This window comes from Rhinolophus ferrumequinum, chromosome 2 (genome assembly GCF_004115265.2).
Source record: "Rhinolophus ferrumequinum isolate MPI-CBG mRhiFer1 chromosome 2, mRhiFer1_v1.p, whole genome shotgun sequence".
Taxonomy (NCBI): Eukaryota; Metazoa; Chordata; class Mammalia; order Chiroptera; family Rhinolophidae; genus Rhinolophus; species Rhinolophus ferrumequinum.
In genome coordinates, this window is record NC_046285.1 from 60,657,155 (window position 1) to 60,678,887 (window position 21,733).

The 21,733-nt window shown below is 41.8% G+C and overlaps 1 pseudogene; it reads left to right on the forward strand.

Moving 5' to 3' along the window:
• Positions 1–681: 681 nt before the first annotated feature.
• On the forward strand, positions 682–15,145 carry LOC117032799 (60S ribosomal protein L23a-like; annotated as a pseudogene).
• Positions 15,146–21,733: the final 6,588 nt, after the last annotated feature.

A 21,733-nucleotide genomic window follows, 5' to 3' on the forward strand; every position in this document is an offset into this window, starting at 1 on the left:
CTTTTCTAAACATTATTCAAGTGGAATGATATGATACTGTGTGGTTTTTTATCCTTTGCTTCTTTCACTCTGCATTATATTTTGTGAGGTTACTTCCTATTGTTACATGTAGCAATGATAATAAGCGAATTAGACTACAATTGCATCCCAGCATCCTTGCTAAATCAATTTATTAAATAAAATATATTGTCTGTAGATTATTTTAGATATTCTACATACATGATCACATTGTCTATAGTTAACGGCAGTTTTATTTCCTCCTTTTAAATTTGTAAAATTTTTATGTCTTTGTTTTTCCTTATTATACTGGGTAGGACCTCCAATAATGCGTTAAGTAGAAGTACCGAAACTGGGTACCTTTGCCTCATCTCTTAACTCAAGGTGAAAACTTTCAGCATTTTACCATTGATTGTGAACTTTGCTATAAGTTTCTTTTTGTAGATGTCTTTACTATTTAAGAAAATGTCCTTGTATTACTAATTTGCTGAGAGTTTTTTTGTTTAATCACAACCTTAAAATCGAAGGGACAGTAGAAATGTTTACGGATATTGAGAGAAAAGATGGTGACCTAAAACACTTTTTTGCGCAGGCAAAAAAGCACTCACCTGTCAGGTAAAAGAAAGATGTCGAGACGTGGCTCTATAAGCCGATGGGAAAGGGTCTCGGAAACCTTTCACGAAGATGGCGCCAAAAGCGAAGAAGGAAGCCCCTGCCCCTCCCAAAACCGAAGCCAAAGCAAAGGCTTTGAAGGCAAAGAAAGCAGTCCTGAAAGACATCCACAGCCACAAGAAAAGATACGGATGTCACCCCCCTTCCGAAGGTCTAAGACACTGCAGCTCGGAAGGCCGCCTAAATATCTTCGGAAGAGAGCCCCCAGGAGAAACAAGCTTGACCACTACGCCATCATCAAATTCCCCCTAACTACCGAGTCAGCCATGAAGAAGAGAGAAGACAACAATACACTTGTGTCCATTGTGGACATCAAGGCCAACAAGCACCAGATCAAACAGGCTGTGAAGAAGCTCTATGACATTGACAGGGACCAAGGTCAGCACCCTGATCCGGCCTGATGGAGAGAAGAAGGCATAGGTTCCCCTGGCTCCTGACTACGATGCTTCGGATGTTGACAACAAAATTGGGATCGTCTACACTGAGTCCAGCTGGCTAATTCTAAATACAAAATTTTTTCACTGTATATTTGTTTCTTTATGTTGATTTCTGGTTGTGCTGGGGAAGGCCATACTGTGGTATATACTTGTACACAATAAATAACAGGATTTACGCTAGGAAAAAAGAAAAGAAAGATGTCAAGGATGTACTCTAATCAAATAAGAAATGAATCCGAATAGACTTCAACATAGGGAAAGATGAGAAACGAAGGGAGAAAGTTATAGACTATATATATATAGTTACATTTAAATAAATGACAATAGTGTGGTTGACAATTTGTAATGTAAGTGCTAAGTAAGAACTCTTAAATCATACAAGAGAAACTTACTATTAGTTACAAACCCAGAACATCAAACTGTCTTAGAAAAAACAAAGAGTTTGGAAAAGGTGGGAAGAGTGAGGAGGCAAAAACGTTTGAAAGGTTCTGTCTTGCGGGGAGCACTGAGCACCTGCGTGGTATGAGAGGGGTGTTATTAGCATGTTTTGATATAATTGTAAAGAAATATACTTTTGATTAATACTTCCAAATTAACAAAGAGAAAGGAAGAAATGAATAGTTATGAGAATAAGCCAGAAAAAAGGGAAAAGATGAAAATTAAAACAAATTTAAAAAATGAAATAATATAGAAAGAATAAACTCAAGTATATCAACTGTTACACTAAACGGAGTGGAATTTCCTTATAAAAGATAGAGACTGTCAGATTGGGTTGCAAAACCAAATCCAAATATATAATGCTTCTAGGAAGCATACCTAAAACAAAGTGCTACAGAAAGGTTGGTGATTAAAGAAATATCAGACAAATGCAAACAAAGAGAAATAAAAAAATGACAACATAGATAATGTGAAATTTAAGGTAAAAAATATGATATAAGACAGATATAATGAGTAATGATAAAAGACACATTTTAAGAAGAAGGTATTAGTCATAAACCTTTAAACACTAAACATCATGGCAGCCAAATATATAAGGCAGAATCTATGAGAAATACAAGGAAAATCTGATTTTAAAACATGCATGCACAATTATTGTTGAAGATTCTAATATTCGTCTAGTAAAATCTGACAGATCTAGAAGACAAAAATTTAGCTCAGACATAGAGAATCTGAGTCTTACAATCAACCAGCTCAATTTAATAGATGTGTATAGAACTTTGCAAGCTACAAATACAGATTTTTTTTCATAGCAATAAAATATTTCTATTGTTATATATGTCCAACCATCATGTACTTTGCCACAAATAAAACTTAATAAGTTTTTAAAAGTGAAGATTTCATAGGATATATTTTCTGATCAATATTTTAGAATGCAAATGAATAACAAATAGATGATCTCTAAACTATTAACTATTTAAAATAAAAGTAACTTCTAGATCAACACATTAATCAAAATTGGAATAAAAAACTATCTAGAAAGTAATGAAACCTATGTTTTGGAATATAAAATCCATATTCAAGAGAAAATCATTCTTAAATGGCTTTATCACTAAAGAAGATTAAAATGAAGTGATTAAGAACTCATCTTAGGAAACTAAAAATAAACAATAAACAATCCAGCCAAAGGAATTAATAAAAGTAAAAGTCAAAATTAGTGAAATAGTCAAAAATATAATGGAAAAATTCAAAAATCTCAAATCTAAATTTTTTATTTTGGTAAAATACATATTACATAATATTTATCATTTTAACCATTCGTAAGTGTACAATTCAGTGGCATTAATTACATTCACAGTGCTGTGTAACAATTACCACTATCTATACCCAAAATGTTTTTTATCACCCACAACGTAAATTCTGTACCGATTAAACAAAACCTCTCTCTTCCTCCCTTCTCCCAACCCATGGTAACCACTGTTCTCCTTTCTGTCTCTGTAAATTTGTTTATTCTAGGTAACTCATCTAAATGGAATCATATAATATTTGTCCTTTTCTGTCTGGTTAATTTCACTAAGCATGTTTTCAAGGTACATTCATGTCATAGCATGTTATCAAAATTTCATTTATTTTTATCACTGAATAATAGTCCATCATGTATATATTCCACAGTTTGTTTATCCATTCATCTTTTGATGGACACTTGGGTTGTTTCCACCTTTTGGCTATTGTGAATAATGCTGCTATGAAGACTGGTGTACAAATAGCTGTTTGACCTCTGCTCTCAATTCTTTTGAATGTGTACATAGGAGGGAATTGCTGGGTCACAAGGTAGTTCAAAGCCAAATCTAATTTTTTGTAAGATTAATGGATATCTCATGGCCACCACTGGGGACAAAGGAGAGAGATCACGCATTAGAAATTAGAAAGGCCATATAACGCCAGATGCAAAAGAGAGAAAAATAATTATAAGACAATATTACATACAATTGTATGGCAACCAATCAAGAATCTAGAGAAAATTGTTGAGTTATTAGGAAAATGCAAATTGACACAAAAAGAAACAAAAATTTTACATAGATTAATTACCGTATAAGAAACTGGAAAAGTAAAGTAATATAGGAATAGAAGGACACTTCTAAAATAAAATAAAGAATATTCACCAAAAAGCATATATCTTACTAAATATGCAATCTTAGTAAATAGTAAATCTTAGTAAATCTTACTAAATAGCAAATATCTTACTAAAACAGTGAAATCCTCAAGCTATTCCATTAAAATTAAGCACAAAAAAGGAGTGCTCACCGTGATCACTATTATTCAACATTATTTTAAAGGCTCTCTTGCATTAGTAAAACAAAATGGAATTATAAGAACAAATTCTTAGAGCAGAAAAAAATTATCTCTACCTGCAGATGATGTGACAGTATACTGAGAGGAACCAAAAGACTGTAGTAAAAATTCTATTGGAGAAGAAATAAATAAGCAAATAGATGAACAAGTTGTTTACAGATTGCAGTGAGTACTCTGCAGGAAATAAATGGGGTAATGATAAAGACTAACTAGGCGAAGGGTCTGACTCGAGACAGGCCGGCCAGGGAAGGCTTTTCTGCGATAGAGCCAGAAGTTGGAGCTGAGAGATGAGAAGGAAGAGCTCAGGGTGGCATTCCAGCCAGTGGAGACAGTGTGCCAGGGAACGTTTGAGGAACAGTAAGAAGGCCATTGTGGCAGCAGCTAGGAGGGAGGGGTGGTGTAAGCGAGGCTGGGATGGGAAGTGGGGCTGTAGTGACGAGCGGGGAAAAGAAGGAGGAGGGACACATGCTAGAATGGAGCTAATGAATTAATGTATTTAACATCAAATCAATTCATTTAGCAAAGTACAATAGCAAAAGACATAGGCAATTAATAGAATATGCTAATGTCAGAAAGTAAAGGTGGTTAAGACTATACTATATACATTGATACCAATGTCATGTAAACTTATTATACATATAAGTTTAAGAGATCTCAACATATGTTTACTATTGATCAAAAAGCACTTGGCTAAATACACAAATAACATCAGTAAGGGGTATCCAAAAGCAGTAATAAGCTCTATAGGATAGTAACTATTACAGGAGATGTCAAAAGCTCACCAAACTGAGGGGGAACAACACTGGAAAAGTCATAAATCAAAACCTTGCCAAGTCTGTAGCTGAGAGAAACTCGGGTGTCTCCCACACCGCTGTTTGTTAGTTCCCAAGAATGTTGTTGCTGTTGCCGTTGTTGCTGTTGTTGCTGTTGTTATTGTTGTTAGAAGTCAAGGTGTCTTCTGATGCTATCAGCTGCCAGCTACATGTAAGTTTTCAAGGTGTTAACAATCTGAAGAATGTTGCTGCTGTTGTTGTTAGAAGTTAAGACATCTTCTGATGTTGTAAGCTGCAAACTGCATACAAGTTTTCTAGATGCTAACAAGTTCTCAAGAAGGCTAAATTAAATTAGCCTCAGGAACCAGCCAGCCCTCACCAGGTTTGTGGCTGAAAGTCAGGACATGCCCTGGTGTTGTAAGCTGCATGTTGCTGGAAGTCTTCAAAATGTTAGAATGATGAGAAATCACCAATGACAAATGACCAAATGATGAAATGATACTAATAATTACACTGCCAACTGAGGTCTGTCTTACATGTTTTCTCAGATGTACCTTAGAGCCAAGTTTCGTGTTCCCGCCTCCCCCTCCAGGAATGGCCAGTTCCAGGAGGGTCCGGCAGTTACTGCCCATCCAGCCGAAGCGGCAATTCATCCGGATAAACAACAGGTCCTGGCGATGTGCCTGTCACATCATCCTGATATAACTTAGCGACTTCTTCACTTTATCTATTGAGGTGGGTGAAACAGACAGAACAAAGAGGGAATTCTCTCAACTCCTGATCAAGAATTTCTTTAGCCCTAAGCTAACCATCACCTCACAGCACAGACAGAACATCAACCTCATCTCATGTTTCCCCTGCTCAGGAGAATGAAACCAAAGGGGGAATTTATTCAACCCCTGATCACAGCACAGAAATCACCTCACATACAGGAACAGATAAAAGCTAATAGACAAAAGCTCACATCAACCAATGAAGGCAAATTTTCCTCCACATCTACCCTACAGGGGCTTATAGGCCAGAATACGGAGGTTGAATTTTATCCTAATTGCCAGAAGAAGACATTGAAGGACTTTAGGCAAGGGAAAGATTTAAGTTTCTAAAATCTGATTTATGTTTTTAAAAGAATATTTTGTCTGCTTTGCAGGGAATACGGCAAGAGGAGCAAGGAGCGACCAATTGGAAAGCTATTGCTGTTTTCCAGGTGGGAAATCACCACAATTCGCTTGGGGAATGGCAGTGGGGTGAAGAACTCAAAATGGGTGGATGTGGGAGTGTTAGCTTTGCCTGATACATCTTTACTGGGCTCTTTGTTCTCAAACTCTGTTTTTTTGCTTCAGCTATGTCTCTTAGGCACAAACACAAAAGAGGTAGGTAGTTTGTCCTAGGCTTTTTACCAGGGGATTCTTTAAATTGGGGACTTTAATTCATCTGCAATAATTATGATGTCTGGTATGTTTTCTACTGGTTTCCTTTATATTTTTAGTTACATGATTTCCCTTCCCCTTTGGTCTCCTGTTCCTGATTCTTGAGGGACTGCTTGAGTTTTCTTGGTTTCTTCTTTCTTGAAACTTTAATGATTTCTAGTCTTCTGGTCTAGTAACTGTTCAGGGTCTCAAAACTTATCTTAAGTATTAACTTTACCTCTCTCCGCCCGCCCCATCCTTTTCCCTTTCTTTAATATCCTCAGAAATCTCTGTGATCACATCAAATTCTTTTTAGAAGTAGTGTGTTTCCACGTGAATATGTGAAGCTGTCTGGCACATATACAGTCATTTCTCCCTTCTTTTCCCTTGAGGAGAATGAAGACCTGAAAGGAGTGGAAGCAGCGAAGGGGACGAGGGGCAGGTGGAGGCGTCCGCGCGGGCCTGGGTTGGGGCTGACTCAGACCTGTCTCATTCGAGAACCGCACCACACTCACTCGGCTCAGCCCAAGCCCGCGGTCCGCACAGTCCCAGGGCTACACTGCTCCCGGCTTTCAGTGGCTCTCAGGCCGCCTCTCAGCCTACCACCCAAGTCTAGCTGGAGGAGGTTCCTAACTCCGCCCCAGTCGGAGGAGCCGGCCCTCAGGAAGTTCGGAGCTCATCCACTAGAAGGCACTGGCGCGCTTTCCAAAAGACGCCGTCCCAGGGTTCGGGTCCTCTCTCTGTGCTCCAGTGTCCCTCGTCCACGTAGATGGTTCTGCCCTAAGGGCGGCAGATGCAAGGGGAAGGAGTGCACAGCCAGGTCAGAGTGGAGGAGGACCCGGAGCCAGGCACGCGTCCCCCATCCCAATACACACACAGCCAACTAGAGACGTGAGCATCTGGAGGAGACGAGGTCGGCAGTGCCTGACCCAAAGAACCGTGGCTAGGGATTCATCAGACAGCACTCAGGAATTCGTAAGGTGGAGCTGCACAGGGGTACCCAGTACAGTTCAAGACCCCAAACTGCCCTCACCTTAGCCCCACAGCAGTTGTCCCAAAGCTGCCACCATGCCTGAATCCCCACGTTACAATGTCTCCGTCGCACCAGTCAAGTACACATGAATTTAACCACATATTACCGAGGACAACTCATTAACCCTTGGTCCGCACAGATTCATTTTGCACTGCGGTGGGATTGAGGTGTGGACATCTTTGGACGGCCCGTCATTGAGGATGTCGTTGTTATTCCCTCAAGGACTACAATAATGTATTACTTTTCCTTGCCAGGCACTGGGACATTTGTCTGATTATCTCTTTAATAAAACAGCATTTTGAGATCACTTGGTTAAGGCGAAGTCTACTAGGTTTCTCCACTGTAAAGTTACTATTTCCCCCTTTTGTGATTAATAATTATTTGCAGGAACATACTTTGAGACTATGAAATATTCTGTATCTCCTCAAATTCCCCCCACTTCTCGGTGTCCTTGGTCCGCCTCTGGGACACCTGTACATGCTGGCGTTGAGGGATTCGGCACTTGATTCACAGTCTTCCTCTCACTCCAATCCTGCCATCCGCCTAAGGCAGTCACAGTATTACACGTCCCTCCTCCTCACCTGTCTTCTCTGCTTCGTGCCTTTCCCCCTGCACCTGTCATTGACCTCCATGCGTTTATGACTTCCCTTCTCCTGGAGCCCTTTAGATACCTCTTCCTCTTTCATCTACCTCCGCTCCTTTCCTCTCCGCCTCTCTCTCCCTCCACTCTTCCTTGGTAGCTACTTCTCTGTTCAATTCCCACATCCTTCAAACTCTGCAAGTAATATCCATTACCATTTTCTCGAAAATAACCAAGACTCCAACCTGAACTACTTCGACTTTCTTTCTCTATATTCTACAAACAGCTTCACCTCCACCACCATCCTCTCCTCCCCTCTAATCTCAGACAGGAAAGGCCTTTCTAAGGCCAGCTGCGGCTCTGAAAACAGCCTGGAAGAGTAGAAAGAACACAGGCTTTGGAGTAAGTCAGACCTGATTTGGGTCCTAGTGCTCCCACTGACTGGCTATGCAACCAAGTTTTGTTTCGTTTTGTCTTTAAGTTTTGTGAGCATCAATTAACCTATCCGTGATATCTGAATAGAAATACTAATTGTTAAACATTTTAAGAAGTAGTATCAATGTGTGACAAGTTCCTGAAACAGACTCCGACAATGCAATGTTCAATAAATAATAATTCTAATTATTCATAGTATGGGTCCCTGCCCCCTCTAAAAACTTCTTCATTCATTGCCTCTCCTTTCTCCTATGTTTTCAACCTCCCACTCTCAACTGGCTTCTTCCCTCAGCTTATAAACAAGGTCAAATTTCTCCCATCTTAAAACACGCAACAAAAACTCTATAAAGAAATCCACTAGCTTCCTCAGAGTATTTCCACATCTTGTCATGAAAGGAGAACGTCCACAAGTAGGAATCCTTGGCTTAACCAGTACCTGGTTCTTTGAAATTTGTATTTCCTGTGGGAATCTTTCATTTGGCTTTTTGAATCAGAAAATTGGCTTATGTCATCAATTCTGGAAAATTCTCAACCATTATCTCTTCAAATGTTGCCTCTGCTCCATTCTCTCTCTCCCCTCCTTCTGGAACTACAATTAAATATATATTGGATTTTCTCACTTTATCTTCTATCTCATTTATCTTCTGTATTTTCTATCTTTATGCCTCTGGGCTTCATTCTCGATGGTTTCTTCTGACTTACCTTCCTTTCCATTGACTGTTATTAACCTTTCTACTGAATTCTTTATTGGATTCTTGTACTTTTCAGTTCTGTGATATATAATTGTTTTGTGTTTTTTTTTTAAATCTGCAATGTTACTTTCAAATTTTGCATATCCTTACATAAAACTTTAAATTGTGCTTTTATCTCCATGGACACAGTAATCATTGCTTTCTTACAGATTGTAATTCTAATATCTGGGATCTTGATGGGTCTTTTTCTGTCATTTATGGCTTCTGTTGATTCTGACACCCGTTGTTTTTCTCAAGTGTCTTGTGTGCCTGTGAGTTTTCTGGATGTTTTATTTGAAATGACTATTTTGAAAATCAATTTGAGACCTCGGATTTCCTTCCAGAGAGGATCCTCTTTTCCTTCTGCCAGCACCTGAGGCCATTCAGTCCAGGAACAGAGCTTGAGAATATTCTAGATGACCACAGGTTCAGTCCCCACCCCATTTCCAGTTATAACCCTTTGGGGTGTCCACCTTGGTGGACAGTGAACGCCAACTATGTCCCTCCAGCTCCATGTTCTAGATTCTGAGGATTGGCAGACAGCTCCAGGGTAAAAATAGCAGTGAAGTGAGAAAGCAAATGACTCTTGTGTCATCAGGACACTGTAGGATGCAATATCACTCCTCCTACTCACCCAAGAAGCTTGGCCTGTTAGCTGCCTTCTCCCAGTGGGTGAACACACCTCAGATAAGAAGCAAAGGCTCACTCGTTTAGGCTTTTATCTCCTCCCTGTTCTACTCTGTTAATTCCTCTTTTTGTTAGGCCTTCAGATGTCTTCTCTAACTTCTATAGTTTCTTTAGAGGGAGGGTGGTTTATCCTTGAGTCTACCATGACTGGAAGCAGATGCTAGGGAATCTCTAATGACACTGGTACCACTTCTTTCCTGGCTGAACTTAGATCTTTCCTTTTATTCACCCATAATTGAACTTTACATGGGGATAACAGGAGGGCATTACAACAAGCCACTGGAGATGACCTTGCCCAGACCCCTGGGTTCACTAGAGGGCTCTGGGCCCAGCCAAGAGGCCCTCTTCCTGTCTCCCTGACCATCCATCAGGATATATCAGCACCACTGGTGTGAGTGCTGGGCTTCCAGTGTAATAATCTGGTATGGGTTTGATCCCAAACTCTGTATAAATGGGTGGACAGGTTCTTCTTTGACATGAGCAGATCTCTCTGAAGTGAGCCACCTGGGAAAGAAGCTCGTTCTTAGGTGGGTAACGTTCACTCAAACTTGATGCTTTCTCCATGAAGCCTCTTCTGATTCCCCTAACACGAACAAGGTCTCTTCCTGCCGTGTCTCCTGTGGCCCTTTCTCAGTACCTGCCATGGGCCCACATCACTCTCTACCTGACATGAATCAAGATTTTAGGTACATATTGTGCCTTCTCTTTTCTGGTGGTTGTTTTTATTTTGTTTTGTTTGCCTTGGTTGAAGAGGCTTGGTTATTGCTATTGCTCAGTCCATGCCATATTACTATCCTTGGTCGGCACAGAGCCCTTATTTTATTGATTAACATTCTCTTTTATGCCTATTCCCTACTCTCATTCCCCTCTCTCCACAGGTCATTATTTTACTGTGGTAACAGGCATCTTCATTTGAATGTATTCTTGCAAAATGTTCATTGTTGATTTATACGCATATACTTTAAAAGTTTATGTGAAAGATATTATGCATTATATCTTATTCTGTGTCCTTATCTCTGTGTTTTTAATGTGGTGCTATGTGACATCTAACTCAAGCTGTGTAATCTGTGCAAAATGCCCCGTCATGTGTACCCGTTCTACTCTCCCAGCATGGACACCCAGGTTGCCTTCCCTTCCCAGCCACTACAGAAACATGTTGTGATGAACATCTTTATAAGTGATCCCTTATGGGTCTGTATAAGGATTTCCTTGGAATATGTATCTAGGAACAGGATTGCTAGGTCATAGGGTATGCTTATGTAGAACTCAATTTGACCAAGTAGAAGCAGTCTTCTTTCCAGAATGGCTGCACCTGTCTACGTTTCCATCAGTGATACACGAGGTACTCCCGTGTCACCAAATCCCCTCCAAAAACCCAGCTTTCTAATGGTTGCCAGTCAAATAGGTGCCCAATGATATCTCATGAAGGTTTGAATTTCCATTTTTCAGATTATCAGTGATTTTAAGCAACCTGTCATATACTTATTAACTTCTTGGGTTTCTCTTCTGTTGTTTGCCTGTCCATGTCCTTTGCCCATTTTTTTTTCTGCAGTTGCTGTTTTTTTCCTTATCGATCAGTGGGATTTCTTTCTGTAGTCTAAAATGATTGTAATACCTTGTCAGTTTTAAACATTGCAAATGTTCTCTCCAGTTCCACCATTGCCTTTATTATTATTATTATTATTATTATTATTATTATTATTAGTTTCAGGTGTACAAAACAATGCAATAGCTAGACATTTACACCCCTCACAAAGTGACAATCCCCCTCCCCCAATCTACCACCCCTTCGACATCACACATAGCCGCCAGTTTCACTGACCCCATCTCCTGCACTGCGCTCCACATCCTGTGACTATGTATATATAAAACCACAGTCGACACCCATCACTATTCAGCTTTAGCTTCAGGTGTACAGTGCAGTGATCAGGCATCTACACCATCCCTGAAGTATTCTCCCCAATAAGACAAGTGTCCATCGGATAACCTGCAAAATCTTTGCAACATTACTGATTATACTCCCCAAACTGTCCTTCGTATCCCCGTGGCAATTTTGTGGTTACCGATTGTGCTTTCTAATCCCCTCTTCCCCATCGCCACCCCCCTCCATCTAGCAACCCTCAGTTTTTTCTCTATATATCTGAGACTGTTTCTGATTAGCCTGTTAACTTATTCTATTTTTTTAGATTCCACATATAAGTGAGATCATATGGTATTTGTCTTTCTTCATCTGACTTATTTCACTTAGCATAATGTTCTCTAGGTCCACCCATATCTTTGCAAATGGTAAGATTTCATTCTTCTTTATGGCCGAGTAATACTCCATTGTACAAATGTACCACAGTTTCTTAACCCAGTCGTCTACCGATGAGCATTTCGGTTGTTTCCATGTCTTGGATATTGTGAATAGCGCTGCAATAAACATAGGGGTGCATAAATTTTTTCGAGTTAGTGTTTTGGGTTTCTCTGGATAGATACCTAAGAGTGGAATTGCTGGGTCATAAGGTAGTTCCATTTCCAATTTCTTGAGATACCTCCATGTTAATTTCCATAGTGGCTGCACCAATTTGCAATCCCACCAATAGTGCACGAGGGATCCCTTTTCTCCACATCCTCACCAGCATTTGTTGCTTGTTGATTTGTTGGTGATAGCCATTCTCACTGGGGTAAGGTGGTATCTCATTGTGGTTTTTATTTGTATTTCTCTAATGATTAGTGAGGTTGAGCATTTTTTCCACCATTACCTACTAACTTTCCCATATGAATAGAACTCCATCATTTTATACAATAAAATTCATTAAATAAATTAATTATTTTCTCATATGATTTGAGCTTTTGAAACTTTAAGAAGTTCTTTCATATCTCAAGGACATGATATGTTTTCCTTCACTTTCTTCTACTAACTGTATGTAGTTTTATCTTTCACATGTAGCACATAACTCCATGGAGAGTCCACCTTTGTATGCAGTGTTAGGTGATATTCATTTGTATGTTTTTCCTTAGAGTGAGTCCATTTTCTCAACACCATTATTAAACAATCCATCCTTTCCCCTTAGAATTGTGGTGCCACCTTTGTCATGTTAAGTTCCCATGGCCAGGCAGGCCAACCACAGAGAAAGAACAATTACAGCAAAAGCACGTGCAGCTCTGCTTCCTGTGCAAGTCCCTGCCCAAGCCCACATTGTTTATCACTTTTGCAGGTGTACAAAGACCAAGCTGTGGACTTTTGGGGGCTGAATCATCCTCAAAGAAAGGTCTGAGTAGCAATACCAAGGCCCCTGCACTAAGCCTGACGAGGTTCAGAAAGGCCTCCGAGCTAAACGACTCCAGAAAGAGCAATAAGGGCTGAGGAAGCCATGCTGGGTAAATTCTAAGATGAATTTAAGGAAAAAGGAATAGGAGTAGAAAGGAGCCCATTCATAATAGAGAGGAGGGTACGAACGGAGGGAAAAGAAAGGGAGGAAGAGAGACAACCAAACGTCTTTATCTAACAGGGTGGAGCTGGGGTCACGTGGAAATGAAACCCCTCACGTCAGGCAGAGTTCTTACTACAAACCACAAAAGCTATCTGCGGGTTTAAGCAGAAAGGAGGTTTATTAAAGGAATCGTTTAGAGGGCTAAGAGCCAAAGCTGAGTTCAGGGCAGGTGTGTAGGGCCTGTGCCCACTTCAAGGGAGGCCACTAAAGATAAACTGGCATTGCTAGCTCCTTTTGGGAAGCTGAGCTCTGCCTCCTACCAGACAGTCGGTGGGGGAATTCCCCAGACAGCGGAAGGGCGTCCAGTTGCTAAGCAGCAAAAAAGAGTAATTGTCCACTAGGCTCCTCTCCGGCAGCCATCTATGTCCCCTGAACTATGTGAGCCTGAGGTATGTCTGGAGAAACAAGAACTTGAACTTTGTTAACAGTCAATGTTCAGAGATAGCTGATACGCTGGGAGTCCCTGACAAGAGCCGTGTAAGAAGGAACAATATGGCACCAAAGAGAATATTTGATACAAAAAAGGAAGGCATCTCATACTACAAACCCCACTCATCTTCATATCCTGAGGATCCAAGAGACTTAGTGGTTTCAGAAAAGCTGGAAGCTGGTTCTCAACCTTACCCAGCCCACCCAGCCACAGATATACAGTTACAGAAGAAGATAGTTTAGGTGCAGGACCTGGGAGAATGGTCTCGCAGCATGGTGGAACCCTGCAGAGCTCAAGAAATCTTCCTGTCAGCTCCCCTTCCAGTGGAAAAAGCTGTTTCATCTCACTTAGCACAAGCACCATTCCCCGAGGGGAACTGCCAGAGATCTACACCAAGTAAGACCAGGGCCCCTCTTATCTGTGGAGCCACAGTCCCAGAGACCCAGCTCAACTAGCAGCAAGAGTGGCCCCGACAGCGATGACAGCACCACAGGCTAAGCCAGGGCAGAAAGGCTATGGCCCAGCCGGCTGCAGCTGTTCTGGACATTGCTGAGGGTGGCAGCTGCAGAATCAGTGCCCAGCAAGTAGCATGGACAGGACATCTGCACCTGAACAGCTATGTGTTGACAGAACAGTAACCAGAACTGACTCTTGGCAGATGAGATCTGATAGTCTCAGCACAGAAGAGAAACTTGGCAAGATTCTAAGACCCTCTGTGGTAGTGCAAATGTTGGGGGCTAAGAGCCATTAAAATGTGGGTGTTCAAGTTAGTCAGACTGCACTTGCAGTCCCAGGCTGGCGAAACCCAGCGTGCTGCTACCAGTCATGTTAAAGGACAGAACTGTCACGTCGGGTACCATTCTCATGTATTAGCTTAATGCCTGGGCAGAACAGAGGCATTAGTGGAAGCACAGGGAGCACAGTGGTATTATTGAGGCCTCCTGCACCTGGGAGCACCCACCTGAGCCGTGAGCCCCCCTAGTCACCTATTGTGGGGCCGGCGTCATGCTCCTGGTAGTATAGAAGGAACAGTCGTTCCCTGTGACCATGGAGCATGTTCCCTGGGTTCTTCTCCTCAGGGCTGGTACCCCTGCCTTGCTGGGACCGTGTCCTACCCAGGGGCGTGAGGGCAGAGGTGGTGGCAGCAGGTATCTGTGGAAGAGTTGGGGGAGGCAGTTGCCTCCTAAGTTCTTTTGTCCTTCCAGGATACAGCAGATGGTGATGGCAGCCTGGAAAGAACCTGAACAGCTGGCCCTCCTCCATGTGCCAGGGCAGCGGGTCGCTGGGTTTGGCAGCCTTCCTCCTGAGCATGTGATAGTTGTAATGGCTCGCACATTAGCACATACAGCTGGAGTGGGCAGCCAAAGCCTTGGCCTTTGAGGTAGGTGTTCACGGTATGCACCTCCTGTTGACCTGGCTGCGGCAGCTACGTGTGATGACGTGCCCTCCCACCCCTGCTGGACACCCTGAGCTTGCTTCCTCACTACCTGCTGCTGGCACCTGGCCTTAGGGGCTGCGTGCTGGCACCACTGCTGCTCCTCCTGTAGAATGGCATGCGCCAGGTCCCACCATGCCCGGTGGACCCCAGTGGCAGAACTCCAGAAGCTTAGGGCAGAGGTCGTGTTGCAGGACGGGGGCATCCAGGCTCAGACCTGCCCTTTGAAAATGCGCACAGGCGGGCAGATGAACGTGTCCTGAGAGCCACACGCTTCTGTTTTCATTCCTATCCCATGCGCCATGCTCCTGTTTTCTGGGGGCTGTTTAGCTCCTGGGATGGCTTCAGGATCTGTTGTCTGTCTGTCTCACTGTGCAGAGGTGGTTTCCTGGCCTCTCTGGAGGGTCAGAAGCAAAGTCTCTCTGCTAACAGGTTTGGTCGCTCCTGACAATAGGAAAGGAGTAGGGAGTAGGAAACTGGACCAGTCTTTCCAGTTCTCCCTGGTGCGACTGATGAGGACATTTGGGAAGAAGGGTGCATGAGGGGGTGTCTGCACTGGCTCCCCACTGACGACTGGCTCCCCACTGACGACATGCTCCTGCGTCTGCATGTCTCTCCTTTTTGAAAGCAGTTAATAGGTCAAAACCCACAACTGACTTCTGGATGCAGAGGCTGTGAGGGTGACAGAATTCTCTACACTGATCTAGGGAGAGCCTGGGTGGAGAGAGCGAGCCGAGCAACATGTCTGGATACGAGGTTGCTGACAGGCTTCTGCTGTGTTCTTTGTTTTTTTTTTTTTATTATAAGTGTTTTATTGAAGCATAACATAAATACAGATAAGTACACTAATTGAAAGTGTATAGTTCAATAGCGTCCAAAATGATCTGTGTAGCCAGCATCTCATCAGGGAAGAGAATTGTACCAGAATCCCAGAATCCTCCTCATGATTCCTCTCAGTCACACCCCTTCATGCCGACCTGACTTCTAACACCTTAGGTTAGTTTTGCCAGTTTGGGGATTTTATATGAATGGAATCATATGGTATTACCGAAGGGGTTTTAAGAACACAAATATCTAATATCCGACATTGAGAGTTCTGCTTTGGGATGATATACATGGTACCCAATCATCACCCTCACACATATAATAAAGCCTGATGCACAAATAAATGCCTTTTGTAAATGTTTTGTCTTGTTTTTCAAAGGGAAGAGGTGAGAATCAATGAAAAGGAGCTGAGTCTCCCCTCGGATCAGACTCTGAAGAAACAGAAAAAAGGGTGCTTCTGTAGAACGTGTTTAGAGACGATTCAGACACTTAGTCAGCCAGGAGGAGAACCCTAGCCCTGAAATACCGAGGAATCTTGGACAGAGCGTTGGACTTCCCTCAGTGTGTGGGACAGGGGCGGAGTCAACTTCATACACATTTCAAAAAATGAGGGTGACCTCAGTTAACATCTGGGTTACACACTAGATAAGCATGGCATTTCATTAGAGAGGATAAAAAGAACTATCGTCCCTATTTGACATTAACTGGCTGGTTATTCCTGTGTGATTTATACCTGTATGAGTCAGATTATGGGGCTGAATCAAACCAAGCACGTTGTCTAGTTCTGGAAAAAGAAGGGAGGTAGGAGGCTCCAGCCTCAGATATCTGAAGGGACCAGAGAACAAAACCCCTGCTGGGAGAGAGGTTGCCATTCAGCCCCCAACCAGAAATGTTGCTACTAGATGCATAAGTGTTACAGCAGGCATGGAGAGGGTTTCTGGGACCAATTTGGGGCAGGAGACAGACCAAAGGAAAAGTGCCAAGTGAGACTGCTTTGCCCCCAGTAGCAGCAATAGTTGAAACCAGAACAGCACCTAGCTGAGCCTCCCACGGGAGTTAGGAGCCACCCTTCCAACAGTCACTCCAGATAACACAAGGTGGTTCTCAACCTGACTGAAAATTACAATCACCAGGGGAGAGTTTATTTTTCTTTTCTTTTTTATCGTGGTAAAATACCTAACATAAAATGTATCATTTTAACCATTTTTAGGTGTACAGTTCAGTGGCATTAAGTACATTCACACTGCTGTGTAACCATCACCATAACCCCTGTCCAGAACTCTTTCATCTTCCCAAATGAGACTCTGTACCCATTGAACAACTCCCCAATCCCCCTCTTCCCAGCCCCTGGCAGCTACCATTCTACTTCCTATCTCTGTGAATTTGACTACTCTAGATACGTCATACAAGCGGAGTCATGTAGTATTTGTCCTTCCATGCCTACAGAGGAGATTTAAAAACTATGAATGCCCAAGTCCAATCCCTGACCAATTACATCAGAATGTCCAGGGGTGGGGGCAAACATTTAAACAGCTCCTTGGTGATTCTAATGGGCAGCCTTGAACACTACTGGGTTACCGGGTCTAAATCAGATTTACTTTCAGGAACCCCTCTCCATAGCAACACATTGCAGCACCTGCTGGCCAGTGTCTGAAATTCCTTTACAGTCATGGGTAAAGCTAAGGATTTTCCTTCTTCAGCTGGAGATGAGGGGCTTAACATGACTGATTGAAACATCACAGTGACTGAAACGCATCTGCTAAAGATTAACCTATCAGGCAGCAGTGTAAGTGATTATTATCAGACACTGTCTCTCCTTGAAAGCCAGTAAGACTCAGAAAGTAGCAGGTGATGAGTAACTGGCAACTTGGGAGATGGGAGAGACAGACACACCAGGGACTCATGGCATTTTGCTGTGGGGGTTGTGATAAAGGTTAGTCCTGTTTACCTAGGTATCCTGTGGACACAATAAGACTTGGGAGAAGAGGAATTTAGGACCAACACATCTGTGCGCTCGCTCAGTTTACGGGAACATAGCCATTCGGACATATGGTTCCCATCAACGGTATTTTTGCATGATTCTTGAATACCCCCCCCCTTTTTTTAACTGCACTGACTTCATTACAAAGGAACTTTACTTACATGGGTTCTAACTGAGGCATGACCAGTGTCTTGTTCAAGGAGAGTTTCTTGCTTGGTTCTACAGAACTAAAAATACACAGAAAATGCTCAGACAGATCAGAGAAACCCTGAGAAAAAGAGAGAGAAAGAAAGAGAGAGAGAGAGATGCAAACATATATAAAATGACAGAATGACAACAAAGATCCACACCAAACTCATGATATTGGTTTCCACTATGGAAGGAGAAAGGTATGTACAGGGGATTGGAAGGATGTGAATGTTCATTTATTTATTTACTTAAACCCTGGAAGCAAACATGACAAAAACTTAATACTTGGTCACTTTGTTTTGGCATTTGCTGTTATATTACTCTTTTTATTTCTCTTTGGGCTTTTCAGTATCTTTAAAAGTTGTCAATATTACATTTATATCTTTATAAATAATTGTACACATATACATGTATAAAGAAGAATTTTAACGAATGAGGAGAGCTCTTATGAAGTTTTTCATGTTAAAAATTTTACCATAAAATTAAATTAATAGTCTTCTAAAACACTTGAAAAAATACAAGAAAATAGAGACACAAATTAATATTTTCCATACAATTATCATCCAGAAATTGCCACATTTTCATGTTCTCATATGCAAGGTTTTTCTCTATGCATTAAAAATTGCATCATTGATTTCAAGTTTTCAGTTAGTTTCTGATTACAAAAATACTTGTTCATTGTAAAACAGCAGAAAAAAATAAATAAGGAAAGACAAGTTACTCATGGCGTTACTACCTGGGGTGCCCCCATCAAGATTCTTAATTGTGAAAAAAAAGTCGAATTCTGGTTAGGAAGAGAAGGACATTACTGGGAAGATTGAAAGTCACATACATCATCAATGGGAGATGGGTTTACCAGGGTCTTTATGTGATAGAATGACCCAAACATTCAATCACATATAGCTAGACCCTGATGCCGATTTGATCTTGGTTTAAATGCTACTTTTTTGTAAGTCTTCTTTGATGGCTCTGTCTAAAGGAGTCACTCACTATTGCTATAGCCTTATTGGGTGGGCGGCAGGGCTTATCATTTATCATTCCTTACCATTTTTCTTGTTTATGTGTATATTTATTTGTTTCTTGCCTCTCTGCTTCATTGTTGTATCCTCAAGGCCTAGAACAGTACCAGACATTAGTACTATTCATTATTGAATGAGTAAATGAATCAAAGGGCCTTTGGTGGTCATGCCAGGATTGTGAAAGTTTCTTCCTTTAACTGGACACGTAGCCTAAGAAAGGAACCTGGTGAAGCACCTGTTTCAGCCACACCCCTTCCTCCCACCTTCTTGTTTATGTCCCTGTGTTAATTAGAACTCTTGCCACAGCCAATACCATACCCCTCTTTGTTTGCTTTGTGCCCTGAGGAGCCTGAAATACCCATGTGACTGCCTCAGCTTCCAGTTCAATTAAATCATCAATGTGTTCCTTGGGAATATTCTTCCCTTTAGTGCTAAAACTCTGAACCCTCAGGGTCTAGTGTTACGATGGTAAAAATATTTTATATAGCCATTCATTATTTCAGTAGCCTTAAGATATATATATATATATATATCTGGGTTGTTTTTTTTTGTTGTTTTTTTTTGTTTTTTTTTGGTTTATCATTCATCATTCTTTACCACTTTTCTTGTTTGACATTGAGGAGTAGAGGAAGTACTCATCCTTTGTGAGGGCAAGTCTTTGTGGTTAAGGCCATAGATAAGCTCCACCTCAGTCACCATGGATGCTACACAGTTCATGAGTCCACTGAGCATTCACTGGAGTGGCGGGGAAGGGAGCAGAATGACATCCACAGTGTGGGCGATTCTGGTCCCTAATTACTGAAAACGCCCACTGTGGGGATATTTTGCTGAGCATTCACACAAGACACAAATATTGTGGGCCCATTCTGAGAGTTCTAGCCACTAACTCTTCCCCAAACCTCTTTGTCATAAATCCTATCACTTTAGCTCTTCCAGGTCACTGATCATGTGACCAGACTTTAACCATAACCCATGATTTAGTTGTCCTTGAGACTTTCCAGAAAAAGTAGAAAATAAAATTTTTTTTAAATACTCTGTTCAAAGTCCTGCTCCCTGGAAGTGTTTCCTTTTCTCTGCTGTTCCTCAGAGCATCCTGGATGGGGACGAGAGTGCGGCTCATATAGTGACGGCATTCCTGACAGAGCCGTCGGTAACCAAATTTGAACGTTTCCCCCTCATCGAGTGGTCACAGAGAACTGTACACGTAAGTGTGGGCTGAGGGAGACGAGGGAGGAGGAAGCATGCTGAGAATGGGAGCAACATATTCATGCCACTTACTTGTGCTATCGGTATATGGCCAAACCGAGCCTCACTGCACCATACCTATTTGATGATGGAGCACTGTTATGCATTCCTGACTTTAGAATCAGAAAGCACCCAGATCCTATAGTCACCTGGTGCCAGTGTGAAAGTGGCCAGTCTCCAGAAAGGCCCAGTTGCAGGCTAAGAGAGGTTTCTCACAATGAGAATGGATAGTCACTTGCCAACATGATCGTGGTTTTGCTCCAAAATTTTGGAGACTTCGCTGTGATTCTCCTATCTGGACTTGGCATAGCTCCCATGAAATTTACCACTACTGAATCCACTAGGCAATGATAAAGATGCTTGCACTGCAATTTGTGCCTGTTGGAAATTATTCCTTTACACTGGCCTCCACCTAAAAACTGTAAGAGGACCAGAAGAGCACACACAGATATTGTGTATGTTACCTCCTAATTCCAAGAGACCTAAAATGTGTTCTCCTTTTTAATGGTGTGGGTACAAGGCTCAGCAACTTGTCTTTCCCTTTCAGAGAATATCTTGACATGCTACAGACTACTGGACTCCTAAAACTTTTGCTGTGGTGGCACAATCCTGCATTTTTGTTTTACCTCCTACTCTCTACAAGACATGTGTCTTACCTATTACCTCTTGCTCTCTAGGTCTTCCCAGCATGATTTCACCAATGCTATGGATCAGAACGGGCTTGACAGTCCATGTCTTTGATAACGAAATTGTGGCCAAAAGACAGATAACTGCAAGAATTTTAAGATACGAAAGTGAAAGTGGTGGTGTTACATGAATCTGTGCATGAGATAAAATTGCATAGAAACACAGCAACACAACATAATATATAGATGATGTATTACAGAATTGTACACCTGAAACCAAGGTAACTTGACTAACAATTGTCACCCCAATGAATTTTAATTAAGAAAGAAAGAAAGAAAGAAAGAAAAAGAAAGAAAGAAAGAAAGAAAGAAAGAAAACACACACACAAATGAATTCATGTACAAAATTATGAAAGAGTGACATCAGGGGAGATGGCAGAGTAGGAAGGGTCAGGTCTCGGTCTCCCCAACTAGACAACTGTATTGTCAGAATCTATCTGACGTAACTATTTTGGAACTTTGGAGTCTATTTGAAGGCTTTCAGCTTCCAGGGGAAGTCTTGGACAGTAAGTCCCAATTATTTTCTATCAACTTCAGCTTAGCACTGTAGGATTACCCATCCCCAACCACCCCAATTTCATGACAGGCAGCCATACCAGCCGTCCTAGAGAGATTTGAGACAGCCAGAGTAGACAATAAATACTTTATCCTCCTCCAAATATTGGAGATCTGTGTTCTGATCACTGATTACTGTTTCTAATCACAAAGGTGAACACAAAGAGGCAGCCCACCTTTGTGGTGAGGCAACCCCCACCAGCAGAACCAGTTTCAAGGATATTTTAAAAAGACAAAGCATGTTTTATGCCCTCTTCATTTTCCCCCTCTTCCCTTTTGGGAGTCAAACATTTAAGGGCCAGGACATTTAAAAGCTACCGTATATACAGAAAAATTTAGAAAGTAACCTTG